A 19578-nucleotide genomic window follows, 5' to 3' on the forward strand; every position below is an offset into this window, starting at 1 on the left:
GGGGACAAGGCAATTATGGGGACAAGGCATTTATGGGGACAAAGCAATTATGGGGACAAGGCAAATATGGGGACAAGGCAAATATATGGAAAAAGCAAATATGGGGAAAAGGCAAATATGGGGAAAAGGCAAATATGGGGAAAAGGCAAATATGGGGAATAGGCAAATATGGGGAAAAGGCAAATATGGGGAAAAGGCAAATGTGGGGAAAAGCCAAATATGGGGAAAAGGCAAATGTGGGGAATAGGCAAATGTGGGGAAAAGGCAAATGTAGGGAAAAGGCAAATGTGGGGAAAAGGCAAATATGGGGAAATGGCAAATGTGGGGAAAAGGCAAAAGTACGAAAAGGCAAACGTGATGAAAAGAGAAATGTCGGGAAAAAGCAAACATGGGGAGAAGGGAAACATGGGGAAGAGGCCAATTTGGGAACAAAGGCTATTATGGGTAAAAATAAATTATGGGAAAAGGCAATTATCGGGGTAGGGTCATTATGGGACCAGTCAATTATGGGGAAAAGGCAAATATGGGGAAAAGGCAAATGGGGGAAAAGGCAAATATGGGGAAAATTCAAATATGGGGAAAAGGCAAATATGGGGATAGAGCAAATATGGCGAAAAGGCAAATATGGGGAAAAGGCAAATATGGCGAAAAGGCAAATATGGGGATATGGCAAATATGGGGAAAAGGCAAATGTGGGGAAAAGGCAATTGTCGGGAAAAGGCAAATGTTGGGAAAAAGCAAATGTGGGGAAACGGCAAATGTGGGGAAAAGGTAAATATGGGGAAAAGGCAAATATGGGGAAATGGCAAATATGGGGAAATGGCATATATGGGGAAATGGCAAATGTGGGGAAAAGGCATATTTGGGGAATAGGCAAATGTGGAGAATAGGCAAATGTGGGGAAAAAGGAAATGTGGGAAAAAGGACAATGTGGGGAAAAGGCAAATGTGGGGAATAGGCAAATGTGGGGAATAGGCAAATGTGGGGAATAGGCAAATGTGGGGAAAAGGCGAATGTGGGGAAAAGGGAAATGTGGGGAAAAGGCAAATGTGTGGAAAAGGCAAATATGGGGAAAAGGCAAATGTGGGGAACAGGCAAATGTGTGGAACAGGCAAACGTGGGGAACAGGCAAACGTGGTGAACAGGCAAACGTGGGGAACAGGCAAACAAGGGGAACAGGCAAATGTGGGGAACAGGCAAACGTGGGGAACAGGCAAACGTTGGGAACAGGCAAACGTGGGGACAGGCAAAGGTGAGGAAAAGGTATATATGTGAAAAACGCATATATGGGAAAAACGCATATATGCGAAAAACGGATATATGGGAAAAACGGATATATGGGAAAAACGCATATATGGAAAAAACGCATATGTGGGAAAAACGAATATGTGGGAAAAAAGCATATGTGGAAAAAACTCATGTGGGAAAAACACAAATATGTGAAAAACGCAAATAGGGGGAAAACGCAAATATGCGAAAAACGCAAATATGGGAAAATCGCATGTATGGAAAAACGGATATATGGGACAAACGGATATATGGGAAAAACGCCCATATGGGAGTAACGCATATATGGGAAAAACGGATAAATGGGAAAAACGCAACTATGGGAGAAACGAAAATATGGGAAAAATGAAAATATGTGAAAGACTCAAATATGGGAAAAACGCAAGTATGAAAAAAACGCAAATATGAAAAAAACGCAAATATGGCAAAAACGCAAATATGGCAAAAACGTAAATATGGCAACAACACAAATATGGCAAAAACGCAATTGTGGCAAAAACGCAAATAGGGCGTAAAAGCAAATATGGAAAAAACGCAAAATGGAAAACTCAAAGATGTGAAAAACGCAAATATGCAATAAACACAAATATGGAATAATCGCTAATATGACAAAAACCCAAATATGGCAAAAACGCGAATGTGGGAAAAACGCATATATGGGAAAAACGCATATATGGGAAAAACGAATATATGGGAAAAACGTATATATGGAAAAAACGCATATGTGGGAAAAACGCATATGTGGGATAAACGCATATGTTTGAAAAACGCATATGTGGAAAAAACTCATATGTGGGAAAAACGCAAATATGTGAAAAACGCAAATATGGGTAAAACGCAAATATGGGTAAAACGCAAATATGGGTAAGACGAAAATATGGGAAAGTCGAGGATATGGGTAAGGCGAAAATAAGGGAAAAAGGGTAATATGGGCAAGACGCAAATATCGTGAAAAGGCAAATATGGGGAAAAGGCTATTTTGGGGAAAAGGCAATTATGGGGACAAGGCAATTATGGTTACAAGGCAATTGTTGGGACAAGGCAATTATGGGGACAAGGCAATTTTTGGGACAAGGTAATTATAGGGAGAAGGCAAATATAGGGAAAAGGCAAATATGAGGAAAAGGCAAATATTGGGAAAAGGCAAATATGGGGAAATGGCAAATATGGGGAAATGGCATATTTGGGGAAATGGAAAATATGGGGAAATGGCAAATGTGGGGAAATGGCAAATGTGGGGGGAGGCAAATTTGTGGAAATGGCAAATGTGGGGAAATGGCAAATGTGGGGAAGAGGCAAATATGGGGAAAATGCAAATGTGGGAAGAACGAAAATATGGGTAAACACAAGTGTGGGAGAAACGAAAATATGGGAAAAACGAAAATATGTGAAAGACTCAAATATGGGAAAAACGCAGATACGAAAAAAACGCAAATATGAAAAAAACCCAAATATGTCAAAAACGCAAATATGGCAAAAACGCAAATATGTAAACTACGAAAATATGGCAAAAACGCAATTGTGGCAAAAACGCAAATGTGGCAAAAACGCAAATGTGGGAACAACGCAAATGTGGGAAAACGGCAAATGTGGGAAAAACGCAAATGTGTGAAAAACGCAGATGTGGGGAAAACGCATATATGGGAAAAACGCATATATGGGAAAAACGGATATATGGGAAAAAGGGTGTATATGGGAAAAACGCATATATGGGAAAAACGCATATGTGGGAAAAACGCATATGTGGGAAAAACGCATATGTGGGAAAAACGCATATGTGAAAAAAACTCATATCTGGGAAAAACGCAAATATGTGAAAAACACAAATATGGGAAAAACGCAAATATGGGTAAAACGCAAATATGGGAAAATCGCATATATGGAAAAAACGGATATATGGGAAAAGCGGATATATGGGAAAAACGCCCATAAGGGAATAACGCATATATGGGAAAAACAGATATATGGGAAAAACGCATATATGGGAAAAACGCATATGTGGGAAAAACGCATATGTGGGAAAAACACATTTGTGGGAAAAACGCATATGTGGAAAAAACTCATATCTGGGAAAAACGCAAATATGTGAAAAACGCAAATATGGGAAAAACGCAAATATGGGTAAAACGCAAATAGGGGTAAAACGCAAATATGGGTAAAACGCAAATATGGGAAAGTCGAGAATATGGGTAAGGCGAAAATAAGGGAAAGAGGATCATATGGGCAAGACGCAAATATCGTGAAAAGGCAAATATGGGGAAAAGGCAATTATGTGGAAAAGGCAATTATGGGGAGAAGACAATTATGGTTATAAGGCAATTATGTGGACAAGGCAAATATAGGGAAAAGGCAAATATGAGGAAAAGGCAAATATTGGGAAAAGGCAAATATGGAGAAAAGGCATATATGGGGAAAAGGCAAACATGGGGAAAAGGAAAATATGGGGAAAAGGCAAATATGGGGAAAAAGCAAATATGGGGAAAAGGCAAATATGGGTAAAAGGCAAATATGGGTAAAATGCAAATATGGGAAAGTCGATAATATGGGTAAGGCCAAAAAAAGGGAAAGAGGATAATATGGGCAAGACGCAAATATCGTGAAAAGGCAAATATGGGGAAAAGCAAATATGGGGAAAAGGCAAATATGGGGAAAAGGCAAATATGGGGAAAAGGAAAATATGGGGAAATGGCAAATATGGGGAAATGGCAAAAATGGGGAAAAGGCAAATGTGGGGAAAGGCAAATGTGGGGAAAGGCAAATGTGGGGAAAAGGCAAATGTGGAGAAAGGCAAATGTGGGGTAAAGGCAAATGTGGGGAAAAGGCAAATGTGGGGTATAGGCAAATGTGGGGAAAAGGCAAATGTGGGGAAAAGGCAAATGTGGGGAAAAGGCAAATGTGGGGAAAAGGCAAATGTGGGGAAGGCAAATGTGGGGAAAAGACAAATGTGGGGAAAAGGCAAATGTGGGGAAAATGCAAATGTGGGGAATAGGCAAATGTGGGGAATAGGCAAATGTGGGGAATAGGCAAATGTGGGGAAAAAGGAAATGTGGGGAAAAGGCAAATGTGGGGAAAAGGCAAATGTGGGGAATAGGCAAATGTGGGGAATAGGCAAATGTGGGGAAAAGGCAAATGTGGGGAAAAGGCAAATGTGGGGAAAAAGCAAATGCGGGGAAAAGGCAAATGTGGGGAAAACGCAAATGTGGGAAAAACGCAAATGTGGGAAAAAGGCAAATATGGGAAAAACGCAAATATGGGAAAAACGCATATATGGGAAAACGCAAATATGGGAAAACACAAATATGTGAAAAACGCAAATATGGGAAAAACGCAAATATGGGAAAAACTCAAATATGGGAAAAACGCAAATATGGGAAAACGCAAATATGGGAAAAACGCAAATATGGGGATGTCGATAACATGGGTAAGGCGAAAATAAGGAAAAGAGGAGAATATGGGGAAGACGCAAATATCGTTAAAAGGCGAATATGGGGAGAAGGCAAATATGGGAAAAGGCAAATGTGGCGAAAAGGCAAATATGGTGAAAAGGCAAATGTGGGGAAAAGGCAAATGTGGGGATAAGGCAAATGCGGGGAAAAGGCAAATGTGGGGAAAAGGCAAATGTGGGAAAAACGCAAAAATGTGAAAAACGCAAATATGGGAAAGACGGAAATAAGGGAAAAACACAAATATGGGACAAACGCAAATAGGGGAAAAACGCAAATATGGGAAAAACGCAAATATGGGTAAAATGCAAAAATGGGTAAAACGCAAATATGGGAATGTCAATAATATGGGTAAAGCGAAAATAAGGGAAAGAGGATAAAATGGGAAGACGAAAATTCCGTTGAAAGGCAAATATGGGGAAAAGGCAAATATGGGAAAAGGAAAATGTGGGGAAAAGGCAAATATGGGGAAAGGCAAATGGGGGGAGAAGGCAAATATGGGGAAAAGGCAAATTTGGGAAAAGGCAAATGTGGGGAAAAGGCAAATGTGGGGTTAAGCCAAATGTGGGGAAAAGGCAAATGTGGGGAAAAGGCAATTGTGGGTAAAAGGCAAATATGGGGAAAAGGCTAATGTGGGGAAAATGCAAACGTGGGGAAAAGGCAAATGTGGGGAAAAGGCAAATGTGGGAAAAACGCAAAAATGCGAAAAACGCAAATATGGGAAAAAACGCAAATATGGGAAAAACGCAAAAATGGGAAAAACGCAAATATGGGAAAAGTGCAAAAACGGGAAAAAGGCAAAAATGGGAAAAATGCAAAAATGGGAAAAAGCAAAAATGGGAAAAACGCAAAAATGGGACAAATGCAAGTATGGGACAAACACAAATATGGGAGAAACGCAAATATGGTAAAAAAGCAAATATGAAAAACCACATTTATGGGAAAAACGCAAATATGGGAAAAACGCCATTATGGGAACAAGGCTATTATGGGGACAATGCAATAATGGGGACAAGGCAATAATGGGGACAAGGCAATAATGGGGACAACGCAATAATGGGGACAGGGCAATTATGGGGACAATGTCAATTATGAGGTCAAGGCAAATGTGGGGAAAGGCAAATGTTCGGAAAGGCAAATGTGGGGAAAAGGCAAATGTGGGGAAAAGGCAAATGTGGGGAAAAGGCAAATGTGGGGAAAAGGCAAATGTGGGAAAAACGCAAATATGTGAAAAACGCAAATATGGGAAAAACGCAAATATGGGAAAAACGTAAATATGGGAAAAACGCAAATATGGGAAAAACGCAAATATGGGAAAAACGCAAATATGGAAAAAACGCAAATATGGGTAAAACGCAAATATGGGTCAAACGCAAAAATGGGGAAAACGCAAATATGGGAATGTCGATAATATGGGTAAGGTGAAAATAAGGGAAAGAGAATAAAATGGGGAAGACGCCAATACCGTGAAAAGACAAATATGGGGAAAAGGAAAATATGGGGAAAAGGCAAATATTGGGAAAAGGCAAATATGGAGAAAAGGCATATATGGGGAAAAGGCAAATATGGGGAAAAGGCAAATATGGGGAAAAGGAAAATATGGGGAAATGGCAAATATGGGGAAATGGCAAAAATGGGGAAAAGGCAAATGTGGGGAAAGGCAAATGTGGGGAAAGGCAAATGTGGGGAAAAGGCAAATGTGGAGAAAGGCAAATGTGGGGTAAAGGCAAATGTGGGGAAAAGGCAAATGTGGGGTATAGGCAAATGTGGGGAAAAGGCAAATGTGGGGAAAAGGCAAATGTGGGGAAAAGGCAAATGTGGGGAAAAGGCAAATGTGGGGAAGGCAAATGTGGGGAAAAGACAAATGTGGGGAAAAGGCAAATGTGGGGAAAATGCAAATGTGGGGAATAGGCAAATGTGGGGAATAGGCAAATGTGGGGAATAGGCAAATGTGGGGAAAAAGGAAATGTGGGGAAAAGGGAAATGTGGGGAAAAGGCAAATGTGGGGAATAGGCAAATGTGGGGAATAGGCAAATGTGGGGAAAAGGCAAATGTGGGGAAAAGGCAAATGTGGGGAAAAAGCAAATGCGGGGAAAAGGCAAATGTGGGGAAAACGCAAATGTGGGAAAAACGCAAATGTGGGAAAAAGGCAAATATGGGAAAAACGCAAATATGGGAAAAACGCATATATGGGAAAACGCAAATATGGGAAAACACAAATATGTGAAAAACGCAAATATGGGAAAAACGCAAATATGGGAAAAACTCAAATATGGGAAAAACGCAAATATGGGAAAACGCAAATATGGGAAAAACGCAAATATGGGGATGTCGATAACATGGGTAAGGCGAAAATAAGGAAAAGAGGAGAATATGGGGAAGACGCAAATATCGTTAAAAGGCGAATATGGGGAGAAGGCAAATATGGGAAAAGGCAAATGTGGCGAAAAGGCAAATATGGTGAAAAGGCAAATGTGGGGAAAAGGCAAATGTGGGGATAAGGCAAATGCAGGGAAAAGGCAAATGTGGGGAAAAGGCAAATGTGGGAAAAACGCAAAAATGCGAAAAACGCAAATATGGGAAAAAACGCAAATATGGGAAAAACGCAAAAATGGGAAAAACGCAAATATGGGAAAAGTGCAAAAACGGGAAAAAGGCAAAAATGGGAAAAATGCAAAAATGGGAAAAAGCAAAAATGGGAAAAACGCAAAAATGGGACAAATGCAAGTATGGGACAAACACAAATATGGGAGAAACGCAAATATGGTAAAAAAGCAAATATGAAAAACCACATTTATGGGAAAAACGCAAATATGGGAAAAACGCCATTATGGGAACAAGGCTATTATGGGGACAATGCAATAATGGGGACAAGGCAATAATGGGGACAAGGCAATAATGGGGACAAGGCAATAATGGGGACAGGGCAATTATGGGGACAATGTCAATTATGAGGTCAAGGCAAATGTGGGGAAAGGCAAATGTTCGGAAAGGCAAATGTGGGGAAAAGGCAAATGTGGGGAAAAGGCAAATGTGGGGAAAAGGCAAATGTGGGGAAAAGGCAAATGTGGGAAAAACGCAAATATGTGAAAAACGCAAATATGGGAAAAACGCAAATATGGGAAAAACGTAAATATGGGAAAAACGCAAATATGGGAAAAACGCAAATATGGGAAAAACGCAAATATGGAAAAAACGCAAATATGGGTAAAACGCAAATATGGGTCAAACGCAAAAATGGGGAAAACGCAAATATGGGAATGTCGATAATATGGGTAAGGTGAAAATAAGGGAAAGAGAATAAAATGGGGAAGACGCCAATACCGTGAAAAGACAAATATGGGGAAAAGGAAAATATGGGGAAAAGGCAAATGTGGGGAAAGGCAAATATGGGGAAAAGGCAAATGTGGGGAAAAAGGCAAATGTTGGGAAAAGACAAATGTGGGGAAAAGGCAAATGTGGGGAAAAGGCAAATGTGGGAAATACGCAAATATGTGAAAAACGCAAATATGGGAAAAAGGCTATTATGGGGACATAGCTATTATGGGGACAAGGCAATAATGGGGACAAAGCAATAATGGGGACAAGGCAATAATGGGGACAAGGCAATAATGGGGACGAGGCAATTATGGGGAAAAGGCAAATATGGGGAAAAGGCAAATATGGGGAAAAAGCAAATATGGGGTAAAGGCAAATATGGGGAAAAGGCAAATGTGGGGAAAGGCAAATGTTCTGAAAGGCAAATGTGACGAAAAGGCAAATGTGGAGAAAGGCAAATGTGGGGTAAAGGCAAATGTGGGGAAAAGGCAAATGTGAGGTATAGGCAAATGTGGGGAAAAGGCAAATGTAGGGAAAAGGCAAACGTGGGGAAAAGGCAAATGTGGGGAATAGGCAAATGTGGGGAAAAAGGAAATGTGGGGAAAAGGCAAATGTGGGGAAAAGGCAAATGTGGGGAATAGGCAAATGTGGGGAATAGGCAAATGTGGGGAATAGGCAAATGTGGGGAAAAGGCAAATGTGGCGAAAAGGCAAATGTGGGGAAAGGCAAATGTGGGGAAAAGGCAAATGTGGGGAAAAGACAAATGTGGGGAAAAAGCAAACGTGGGGAAAAGGCAAATGTGGGGAAAACGCAAATGTGGGAAAAACGCAAATGTGGGAAAAACGCAAATATGGGAAAAACGCAAATATGGGAAGAACGCATATATGGGAAAACGCAAATATGGGAAAAACGCAAATATGGGAAAAACGCAAATATGGGAAAAACGCAAATATGGGAAAAACTCAAATATGGGAAAAACGCAAATATGGGAAAAACGCAAATATGGGTAAAACGCAAATGTGGGGATGTCGATAATATGGGTAAGGCGAAAATAAGGGAAAGAGGAGAATATGGGGAAGACGCAAATATCGTTAAAGGCAAATATGGGGAAAAGGCAAATATGGGAAAAGGCAAATGTGGGGAAAAGGCAAATGTGGGGAAAAGGCAAATATGGGGAAAAGGCAAATGTGGGGAACAGGCAAATGTGGGGAAAAGACAAATGTGGGGAAAAGGCAAATGTGGGGAAAAGGCAAATGTGCGAAAAACGCAAAAATGTGAAAAACGCAAATATGGGAATAACGCAAATATGGGAAAAACACAAATATGGGAAAAACGCAAATAGGGGAAAAACGCAAATATGGGAAAAACGCAAATATGGGAAAAATGCAAAAATGGGTAAAACGCAAATATGGGAATGTCGATAATATGGGTAAGGCGAAAATAAGGGAAAGAGGATAAAATGGGGAAGACGCAAATATCGTTAAAAGGCAAATATGGGGAAAAGGCAAATATGGGAAAAGGCAAATGTGGGGAAAAGGCAAATATGGGGAAAAGGCAAATGTGGGGAGAAGGCAAATATGGGGAAAAGGCAAATATGGGGAAAAGGCAAATGTGGGGAAAAGGCAAATGTGGGGAAAAAGTAAATGTGGGGAAAATGCAAATGTGGGGAAAAGGCAAATGTGGGAAAAGGCAAATGTGGGGAAAAGGCAAATTTGGGGAAAAGGCAAATGTGGGGAAAAGGCAAATGTGGGGAAAAGGCAAATGTGAGGAAAACACAAATGTGGGAAAAACGCAAGTATGGGAAAAACGCATATATGGGAAAAACGCATAAATGGGAAAAACGCAAAAATGGGAAAAACGCAAAAATGGGTAAAACGCATAAATGGGAAAAAAGCAAAAATGGGAAAAACGCAAAAATGGGAAAAGCGCAAAAATGGGAAAAACGCAAAAATGGGAAAAACGCAAAAATGTGAAAAACGCAAATATGGGAAAAACGCAAATATGGGAAAAACGCAAATATGGGGAAAAGGCAAATGTGGGAAAAACGCAAATGTGGGAAAAACGCAAATGTGGGAAAAACGCAGATATTGTTAAAATGCAAATATGGGTAAAACGCAAATCTGGGAAAGTGAGAATATGGGTAAGGCGAAAATAAGGGAAAGAAGATAATATGAACAAGACGCAAATATCGTGAAAAGGCAAATATGGGGAAAAGGCAATTATGGGGAAAAGGCAATTATTGGGACAAGGCAATTATGGGGACAAGGCAATTATGGGGACAAACCAATTACTGGGACAAGACAATTATTGGGACAAGGCAATTATGGGGACAAGGCAAATATAGGGAAAAGGCGAATATGGGGAAAAGGCAAATGTGGGGAAATGGCAAATGTGGGGAAGAGGCAAATGTGGGGAAGAGGCAAATGTGGGGAAAAGGCAAATGTGGGAAGAACGGAAATATGGGAAAAACGCAAGTATGGGAGAAACGACAATTTGGAAAAACGAAAATATGTGAAAGACTCAAATATGGGAAAAACGCAAATATGAAAAAAACGCAAATATGAAAAAAACCCAAATATGGCCAAAACGCAAATATAGCAAAAACGCAAATATGGCAACAACGCAAACATGGCAACAACGCAAATATGGCAAAAAAGCAATTGTTGTCAAAAACGGAAATATGGCATAAAAGCAAATATGGAAAAAACGCAAAAATGGAAAACGCAAAGATGTGAATAACGCAAATATGCAATAAACCCAAATATGGAATAATCGCAGTATGACAAAAACGCAAATATGGCAAAAACGCAAATTTGGCAAAAACGCATATGTGGCAAAAACGCAAATGTGGGAACAACGCAAATGCAGGGAAAACGCAAATGTGGGAAAAACGCAAATGTGGGAAAAACGCAAATGTGGGAAAAACACATATTTGGGAAAAACGCATATATGGGAAAAACGCATATATGGGAAAAACGCATATATGTGAAAAACGCATATATGGAAAAAACGCCTATGTGGGAAAAACGCATATGTGGGAAAAACGCATATGTGGAAAAAACTCATATGTGGGAAAAACACAAATATGTGAAAAACGCAAATAGGGGAAAAACGAAAATATGTGAAAAACGCAAATATGTGAAAAACGCAAATATGGGAATAACGCATATATAGGAAAAACGCATATATGGGAAAAACGGATATATAGGAAAAACGGATATGGGATTAACGGATATATGGGAAAAACTGATATATGGGAAAAACACATATGTGGGAAAAACGCATATATGGGAAAAACGCATATATGGGAAAAACGCACATATGGGAAAAACGCAAGTATGGGAAAAACGGAAATATGGGAAAAACGCAAATATGGCAAAAACGCAAATATGGTAAAAACGCAAATACGGAAATACACAATTATGGGAAAAACGCAAATATGGGTAAAACGCAAATATGGGAAATTCGATAATAGGGGTAAGGCGAAAATAACGGAAAGAAGAGAATGTAGGGGAGACGCAAATATCGTGAAATGGCAAATATGAGGGAAAGGCAAATATGCGGAAAAGGCAAATGTGGAGAAAAGGCAATTGTGGGGAAAAGGCAAATGTGGGGAAAAAGCAAATGTGGGGAAAAGGCAAATGTGGGGAAAAGGCAAATGTGGGGAAAAGGCAAATGTGGGGAAAAGGCAAACGTGGGGAAAACACAAATGTGGGAAAAACACAAATGTGGGAAAAACGCAAATGGTGGAAAAACACATATATGGGAAAAACGCATATATGGGAAAAACGCATATATGGGTAAAACGCAAAAATGGGAAAAACTCAAAAATGGGAAAAACGAAAAAATAGTAAAACGCATAAATGGGAAAAAAACAAAAATGGGAAAAACGAAAAAAAGTGGAAAAGCGCAAAAATGGGAAAAACGCAAAAATGGGAAAAACGCAAATATGGGACAAATGCAAGTATGGGACAAACGCAAATATGGGAAAAACTCAAATATGGGATAAACGCAAATATGGGAAAAACGCAAATATGGGTAAAACGAAAATATGGGGATGTCGATAATATGGGTAAGGCGAAAATAAGGGACAGAGGAGAATATGGGGAAGACGCAAATATCGTTAAAAGGCAAATATGGGGAAAAGGCAAATATGGGGAAAAGGCAAATGTGGGGAAAAGGCAAATATGGGGATAAGGCAAATGTGGGGAAAAGGCAAATGTGGGGAAAGACAAACGTGGGGAAAAGGCAAATGTGGGAAAAAAGCAAATATGTGAAATACGCAAATATGGGAAAACCGCAAATATGGGAAAAACGCAAATATGGGAAAAACGCTAATAGGGGAAAAACGCAAATTTGGGAAAAACGCAAATATGCAAAAAACGCAAATATGGGACAAACGCAAAAATGGGAAAAACGCAAAAATGGGAAAAGCGCAAAAACGGGAAACACGCAAAAATGGGAAAAACGCAAAAATGGGAAAAAAATCAAAAATGGGAAAAACGCAGAAATGGGAAAAAGCGCAAAAATGGGAAAAACCCCAAAATGGAAAAAACGCAAGTATGGGACAAATGCAAGTATGGGATAAACACAAATATGGGAGAAACGCAAATATGGTAATAAAGCAAATATGAAAAAACACATTTATGGGAAAAACGCAAATATGGGAAAAAGGCTATAATTGGGATGAGGCTATTATGGGGACAAGGCAATAATGGGGACAAGCCAATAATGGGGACAAGGCAATAATGGGGACAAGGCAATAATGGGGGCAATTCAATTAGGGGGACAAGCCAATTATGGGGACAAGGCAATTATGGGGACAAGGCAATTATGGGGACAAGGCAATTATGGGGACAAGGCAATTATGGGGACAAGGCAATTATGGGGACAAGGCAATTATGGGGACAAGGCAATTATGGGGACAAGGCAAATATGGGGACAAGGCAAATATGGGGAAAAGGCAAATATGGGGAAAAGGCAAATATGGAAAAAGGCAAATATGGGGAAAAGGCAAATGTGGGGAAAAGGCAAATGTGGGGAAAGGCAAATGTTCAGAAAAGCAAATGTCGGGAAAAGGCAAATGTGGGGAAAAGACAAATGTGGGGAAAAGGCAAATGTGGGGAAAAGGCAAATGTGGGGGAAAGGCAAATGTGGGGAAAAGGCAAATGTGGGGAAAGGCAAATGTGGGGAAAAGGCAAATGTGGGGAAAAGGCAAATGTGGGGAAAAGGCAAATGTAGGGAAAAGGCAAATGTGGCGTAAAGGTAAATGTGGGGAAAAGGCAAATGTGGGGAATATTCAAATGTGGGGAATAGGCAAATGTGGGGAAAAAGGAAATTAGGGAAAAGGAAAATGCGGGGAAAAGGCAAATGTGGGGAATACGCAAATGTGGGGAATAGGCAAATGTGGGGAATAGGCAAATGTGGGGAATAGGCAAATGTGGGGAATATGCAAATGTGGGGAAAAGGCGAATGTGGGGAAAAGGCAAATGTGGGGAAAACGCATATATGGGAAAAACGCATATGTGGGAAAATCGAATATGCAGAAAAAACTCATATGTGGGAAAAACACAAATATGTGAAAAACGCAAATAGAGGAAAAACGCAAATATGTGAAAAACGCAAATATGTGAAAAACGCAAATATGGGAAAAACGCATATATGGGAAAAAAGCATATATGGGAAAAACGGATATATGGGAAAAACGCATATATGGGAAAAACGCATTTATGGGAAAAACGCAAATTATGTGAATAACGCAAATATAGGAAAAACGCAAATATGGTAAAAACGCAAATATAGGAAAGTCGATAATATAGGTATGGCGAAAATAAGGGAAAGAGGATAATATGGGGAAGACGCAAATATCGTGAAGATACAAATATGGGGAAAAGGCAAATATGGGGAATAGGCAAATGTGGGGAAAAGGCAAATGTGGGGAAAAGCCAAATGTGGGGAAAAGGCAAATGTGGGGAAAAGCAAAATGTGGGGAAAAGGCAAATGTGAGGAAATGGCAAATGTGGGGAAAAGGCAAATGTGATGAAAAGCGAAATGTCGGGAAAAAGCAAACATGGGGAGAAGGGAAACATGGGGTAGAGGCCAATATTGGAACAAAGGCTATTATGGGGAAAAATGAATTATGGCACCAGGCAATTATGGGGTTAAGGCCATTATGGGACCAGGCAATTAAGGGTTAAAGGCAAATATGGGTTAACGCAAATATTGGTTAAGGCAAATATGGGTCAAGGCAAATATGGGTTAAGGCAAATATGGGAATAAGGCAAATATGGGAACAATGCAAATGTGGGACAAACGCAAATGTGGGAAAAACGCAAATGTGGGAAAAACGCAAATGTGGGAAAAACGCAAATGTGGGAAAACGCAAATGTGGGAGAAACGAAAATGTGGGAAAAACGAAGATGTGGGAAAAACGCAAATGTGGGAAAAATGCAAATATGTGAAAACGCAAATATGGGAAAAACGCAAATATGGTAAAAACGCAAATATAGGAAAGTCGATAATATAGGTACGGCGAAAATAAGGGAAAGAGGATAATATGGGGAAGACGCAAATATCGTGAAGATACAAATATGGGGAAAAGGCAAATATGGGGAATAGGCAAATGTGGGGAAAAGGCAAATGTGGGGAAAAGCCAAATGTGGGGAAAAGGCAAATGTGGGGAAAAGCAAAATGTGGGGAAAAGGCAAATGTGAGGAAATGGCAAATGTGGGGAAAAGGCAAATGTGATGAAAAGAGAAATGTCGGGAAAAAGCAAACATGGGGAGAAGGGAAACATGGGGAAGAGGCCAATATGGGAACAAAGGCTATTATGGGGAAAAATGAATTATGGCACCAGGCAATTATGGGGTTAAGGCCATTATGGGACCAGGCAATTAAGGGTTAAAGGCAAATATGGGTTAACGCAAATATGGGTTAAGGCAAAAATGGGTTAAGGCAAATATGGGTTAAGGCAAATATGGGAATAAGGCAAATATGGGAATAATGCAAATGTGGGACAAACGCAAATGTGGGAAAAACGCAAGTGTGGGAAAAACGCAAATGTGGGAAAAACGCAAATGTGGGAAAACGCAAATGTGGGAGAAACGAAAATGTGGGAAAAACGAAGATGTGGGAAAAACGCAAATGTGGGAAAAACGCAAATATGTGAAAACGCAAATATGGGAAAAACGCAAATATGGGTAAAACGCAAATATGGGTAAAACGCAAATATGGGAAAGTGAGAATATGGGTAAGGCGAAAATAAGGGAAAGAGGATAATATGGGCAAGACGCAAATATCGCGAAAAGGCAAATATGGGGAAAAGGCAATTATGGGGAAAAGGGAATTATGGGGACAAGGCAATTATGGGGACAGAGCAATTATGGGGATAAGGCAATTATTGGGACAAGGCAATTATGGGGACGAGGCAAATATGGGGAAAAGGCAAATATGGGGAAAAGGAAAATATTGGGAAAAGGAAAATATGGGGAAATGGCAAATATGGGGAAATGGCAAATATGGGGAAATAGCAAATACGGGGAAATGGCAAATGTGGGGAAGAGGCAAATGTGGGGAAAAGACAAATGTGGGAAGAACGGAAATATGGGTAAAGCGCAAGTATGGGAGAAACGAAAATATGGGAAAAACGAAAATATGTGAAAGACTCAAATATGGGAAAAACGCAAATATGAAAGAAAGGCAAATATGGCAAAAACGCAAATATGGCTACAACGCAAATATGGCAACAACGCAAATATGGCAAAAACGCAATTGTGGCAAAAACGGAAATATGGAATAAAAGCAAATATGGAAAAAACGCAAAAATTGAAAACGCAAAGATGTGAATAACGCAAATATGCAATAAACGCAAATATGGAATAATCGCAAGTATGACAAAAACGCAAATATGGCAAAAACGCAAATTTGGCAAAAACGCATATGTGGCAAAAACGCAAATGTGGGAACAACGCAAATGTGGGAAAAACGCAAATGTGGGAAAAACGCAAATGTGGGAAAAACACATATATGGGAAAAACGTATATATGGGAAAAACGCATATATGGGAAAATCACCTATATGGGAAAAACGCATATATGGGAAAAACGCATATATGGAAAAAACGCATATGTGGGAAAAACGCATATGTGGGAAAAACGCATATGTGGAAAAAAACTCATATGTGGGAAAAACACAAATATGTGAAAAACGCAAATAGGTGAAAAACGTAAATATGTGAAAGACGTAAATATGTGAAAAACGCAAATATGTGAAAACGCATATATGGGAAAAAAGCATATATGGGAAAAGCGGATATATGGGAAAAACGGATAAATGGGAAAAACAGATATATGGGAAAAACGCATATATGGTAAAAACGCAAATATGGGAAAAACGCAAATATGGCAAAAACGCAAATATGGTAAAAACGCAAATATGGGAAAAACACAAATATGGGAAAAACGCAAATATGGGTAAAACGCAAATATGGGAAAGTCGATAATAGGGGTAAGGCGAAAATAACGGAAAGAAGAGAATATGGGGGGAAAGGCAAATATGGGGAAAAGGCAAATGTAGGGAAAAGGCAAATGTGGGGAAAAGACAAATGTGGGGAAAAGGAAAATGTGGGGAAAAGGCAAATGTGGGGAAAAGGCAAATGTGGGGAAAAGGCAAATGTGGGGAAGAGGCAAATGTGGGGAAAAGGCAAATATGTGAAAGACGCAAATATGGGAAAAACACAAATATGGGAAAAACGCAAATATGGGAAAAACGCAAATAGGGGAAAAACGCAAATATGGGAAAAACGCAAATATGGGAAAAAGGCAAATATGGGAAAAACGCAAATAGGGGAAAAACGCAAATATGGGAAAAACGCAAGTATGGGTAAAACGCAAATATGGGTAAAACGCAAATATGGGTAAAACGCAGATATGGGAAAGTCGATAATATGGGTAAGGCGAAAATAAGGGAAAGAGGATAATATGGGGAAGTCGCAAATATCATGAAAAGGCAATTATGGGGACAAGGCATTTATGGGGACAAGGCAATTATGGGGACAAGGCAATTATGTGGACAAGGCAATTATGGGGACAAAACAATTATGGGGACAAGGCAATTATGGGGACAAGGCAATTATGGGGACAAGGCAAATATGGGGAAATGGCATATATGGGGAAATGGCAAATATGGGGAAATGGCAAATGTGGGGATATGGCAAATGTGGGGAAGAGGCAAATGTGGGGAAAAGGCAAATGTGGGAAGAACGGAAATATGGGAAAAACGCAAATATAGGAGAAACGCAAATGTGGGAAAAACGCAAATGTGGGAAAAACGCATATATGGGAAAAACGCATATATGGGAAAAACGCATATATGGGAAAAAGGGATATGTGGGAAAAACGCATATATGGGAAAAACGCATATATGGGAAAAACGCATATATGGGAAAACGCATATATGGAAAAAACGCATATGTGGGAAAAACGCATATGTGGGAAAAACGCATATGTGGAAAAAACTCATATGTGGGAAAAACACAAATATGTGAAAAACGCAAATTGGGGAAAAACTCAAATATGTGAAAAACGCAAATATGTGAAATACGCAAATACGGGAATAACGCATATATGGGAAAAACGCTGGGAAAAACGGATATATAGGAAAAACGGATATATGGGAATAACGGACATATGGGAAAAACGCATATATGGGAAAAACGCATATATGGAAAAAACGCATATATGGGAAAAACGCATATATGGGAAAAACACATATATGGGAAAAACGCAAATATGGGAAAAACGCAAATATGGGAAAAACGCAAATAGGGGAAAAACGCAAATATGGGAAAAACGCAAATATGGGTAAAACACAAATATGGGTAAAACGAAAAAATGGGTAAAACGCAAATATGGGAAAGTCGATAATATGGGTAATGTGGAAATAAGGGACTGAGGATAATATGGGGAAGACGCAAATATCGTGAAAAGGCAATTATGGGGACAAGGCATTTATGGGGACAAGGCAATTATGGGGACAAGGCAAATATGGGGAAAAGGCAAATATGGGGATAAGGCAAATATGGGGAAAGGCAAATATGGGGAAAAGGCAAATATGGGGAAAAAGCAAATATGGGGAAAAGTCAAATATGGGGAAAAGGCAAATATGAGGAAAAAGCAAATATGGGGAGAAGGCAAATATGGCGAAAAGGGAAATATGGCGAAAAGGCAAATATGGCGAAAAGGCAAATATGGGGAAAAGGCAAATGTGGGGAAACGGCAAATGTGGGGAAAAGGCCAATGTTCGGAAAAGGCAAATGTGGAGAAAAGGCAAATGTGGGGAAAAGTCAAATGCGGGGAAAAGGCAAATGTGGGGTAAAGGCAAATGTGGGGAAAAGGCAAATGTGGAGAAAAGGCAAATGTGGGGAACAGGCAAATGTGGGGAAAAGGCAAATGTGGGGATAAGGCAAATGTGGGGAAAAGGTAAATGTGGGGAAAAGGCAAATGTGGGGAAAAGGCAAATGTGGGGAAAAGTCAAATGTGGGGAAAATGCAAAGTGGGGAATAGACAAATGTGGGGAATAGGCAAATGTGGGGAATAGGCAAATGTGGGGAAAAAGGAAATGTGGGAAAAGGCAAATGTGGGGAAAAGGCAAATGTGGGGAATAGGCAAATGTGGGGAATAGGCAAATGTGGGGAATAGGCAAATGTGGGGAAATAGGCAAATGTGGGGAATAGGCAAATGTGGGGAAAAGGCAAATGTGGGGAAAAGGCAAATGTGGGGAAAAGGCAAATGTGGGGAAAAGGCAAATGTGGGGAAAGGCAAATGTGGGGAAAAGGCAAATGTGGGGAAAAGGCAAATGTGGGGAAAAGGCAAATGTGGGGAAAAGGCAAATGTTGGGAAAATTCAAATGTGGGGTAAAGGCAAATGTGGGGAAAAGGCAAATGTGGGGAAAAGGCAAATGTGGGGAAAAGGCAAATGAGGGGAAAAGGCAAATGTGGGGAAAAGGCAAATGTGGGGAAAAGGCAAATGTGGGGAAAAGGCAAATGTGGGGAAAAGGCAAATGTGGGGAAAAGGCAAATGTGGGGAAAAGGCAAAAATGGGAAAAACACAAAAATGGGAAAAACGCAAATATGGGACAAATGCAAGTATTGGACAATCGCAAATGAGGGAGAAACGCATATATGGTAAAAAAGCAAATATGAAAAAGCACAATTATGGGAAAAACGCAAATATGGGAAAAAAGGCTATTATGGGGACAAGGCAATAATGGGGACAAGGCAATAATAGGGATAAGGCAATTATGGGGACAAGGCAATTATGGGGACAAGGCAATTATGGGGACAAGGCAATTATGGGGGCAACTCAATTATGGGGACAAGGCAATTATGGAGACAAGGCAGTTTTGGGGACAAGGCAATTATGGGGACAAGGCAATTATGGGGACAAGGCCATTATGGGGACAAGGCAATTATGGGGACAAGGCAATTATGGGGACAAGGCAATTATGGGGACAAGGCAATTATGATGACATG

Source organism: Schistocerca gregaria, chromosome 8 (genome assembly GCF_023897955.1).
Source record: "Schistocerca gregaria isolate iqSchGreg1 chromosome 8, iqSchGreg1.2, whole genome shotgun sequence".
Taxonomy (NCBI): Eukaryota; Metazoa; Arthropoda; class Insecta; order Orthoptera; family Acrididae; genus Schistocerca; species Schistocerca gregaria.